The sequence below is a fragment of the Arachis ipaensis genome, chromosome B04 (assembly GCF_000816755.2).
Source record: "Arachis ipaensis cultivar K30076 chromosome B04, Araip1.1, whole genome shotgun sequence".
Taxonomy (NCBI): Eukaryota; Viridiplantae; Streptophyta; class Magnoliopsida; order Fabales; family Fabaceae; genus Arachis; species Arachis ipaensis.
The window spans coordinates 13,345,460-13,347,909 of record NC_029788.2 but is presented as its reverse complement, the minus strand read 5'-3'; positions in this window follow the sequence as shown (position 1 = coordinate 13,347,909).

The following is a 2,450-nucleotide window of genomic DNA, read 5'->3' as shown; positions in this document are numbered from 1 at the left end:
TTTACCAAATTAAAAAAATATGTAAAAAAAAAAAAAACATAGGCTTATAAACTAGAAATATTCATACATCAATGAGAAAGTTACTTGGTGTCTAACACTCCTCTACATCAATATATATAAGTTAACCTAATATTTTCACCACTCAATAAATTATTCAAAATTCTTTTTTGTAAAATTAAATGTTTTATTATTTTTAATCAATTTGAGTTAATTAAATAGTTAGTTTTTACTTGTCTCCATAAATAAATTTTGGAGATTTAAATTTATTTTATATATATAATAATTCATTAGTCAACGACAAACTTATAAATAAAGAGTCTAGGACAAATTAATCATTTATCTCTCTAGTAATTAAAATTTTTAGAAAGATCAAAATAGTTCATTAAATACATAGTTGGAGTTGGAGAATTTTCGCCACAAAATCAACATGTCAAACCTAAGAGTATCCCTCCTCAATATATGTTACTAATTACTGCTCCTTTTAATCTTGGCCATTAACTTAATCCTTTTTTTTTTTTCTCATATATGATGAGTAAAGGGAATCCTCTAATTATGTGTATAGTATTTACGTTGTATGCTACTTACTACAAACAAGCAATGTCGTCCAATGAAAACTACAAAACAACATGAGATCTTAAAAGCAATGTGAGAAATCATTAATGAATGTCTCATGTCCCTATCTCAAGGAATAATACATTTGACCCACTTCTTATTACTCGACCATAATATACTAAAATGCCATCCACATGGGTCATATTCAACACCCCAACCACTTTGTTCCTTTGGTTAATTATTATTTATCATCATCATCATTACACACTTGATCTTTGAGCTTAATTTAGTTGCAAGATTATTGTCAACAGTAGTCACAATTATGGATACAAAATTGAATTTTGCATTTAATTTCAAACACACATGTATTTGGAGTTAAACTCCAAATGGTCTCTGAAATTGACGTCGTGAATCAAAATTATTTTTGAGATTTTAATTATACTAATTATATTTTGAAATTGACAAAAATGTACCATATTAATTTCTGTGCATCATATTAGTTTCTGATTCATTTTTTGTTAATAGCGTGATGACACAATTTGATGATGTAAACTATTAATTATATGTGTCACTTCATGGTTTAACCATATGTAATGATATGATGATGTGTTGACCAATGATATATGGCATGCTGACGTAGACAATTAGCCATGTGTCACAATGTTATTAGATCATGTGTCAGTTTGTGCCACGTGTTACAACAGTATTCGTCCACGTGTCATCTATTATATCATCATTGTAAATACACTAAATTAGCCCCTCAGTTTGCATTAAGTGACTTATTTTAGTCCCTAAAATTGAATGTCGTACACTAATAAATTAGTCCATTCACTAATTTTTTCTTTTTCTTTTTATAAATTCAAAATTTTCAATATCTTTAAATGCATTAATTTTAATTCTATTTTTTCACATGTTATTTAAATACAATTACTTTTATAAGATGTTTTCTCTTGCAGGTACCCCCAACCACCGTCTTTGAAGCTTACGTGAAGGCATGTCAAGCACCCTCACTACCATATCTAATTTAACCTCTTTCCTTTAGGCTAGACGAAAGAGGTCGGAGATGGTAGTGAGAATACTTGAAGTGCTTTCAGTCTAGCTCATTTATACACAACCGAAAACGTGTATTTTATAAGAATCGAAAAAAAAAACGTGTATTTTAATTCTTGATTTCTTGTTAAAAATACATATCTTTAGATGAAAAATATATCTAATCAATCATATAATTCTTTTTTTATAATAACATACTTATATATTATAAAATTTATCAATGTTAAATTATTATAGAAAAAATATATAATTAAAAATATTTAAATGATATGTGAAAAAATAGAATTAAATTAGTGCATTCAAAAATATTGAGAATTTTGAATTTTTTAAAAAAATGAGAAAACATTGATGAAGAGGCTAATTTGGTTCAAGACTAAAATAGTCACTTAATGCAAAGTGAGGGACTAATTTGATGCATGTATAATGATGACATAATGAATGATATATGGACGAATACTATTGCGACACGTGACACAAACTGACATGTGACCAAATAGCATGATGACACATAGCACAACCATCCACGTCAGTATGCCACGTGTCACTGGTTAATACATCATCATATTATTACACGTAGCCAAATTATGGAGTGACACATTTTGTTAATAGTCTACGTTATCAAGCCATGTCATCACGTCGTAAATAAAAAATAGATCAGAGACTTACGTGATGTACTTTTTTGTCAATCTCAAAAACATAATTGATACAATTAAAATCGCAAAAATAATTTTAATTTGGCCCACAACGCCAATTTTAGAGACCATTTTAAGATTTAATTTTAAGTACTAATACTACCGTGAGTCCAGGAGTATTAGATAGAAAATAGACCTTACTTGTTTTATGTTTGG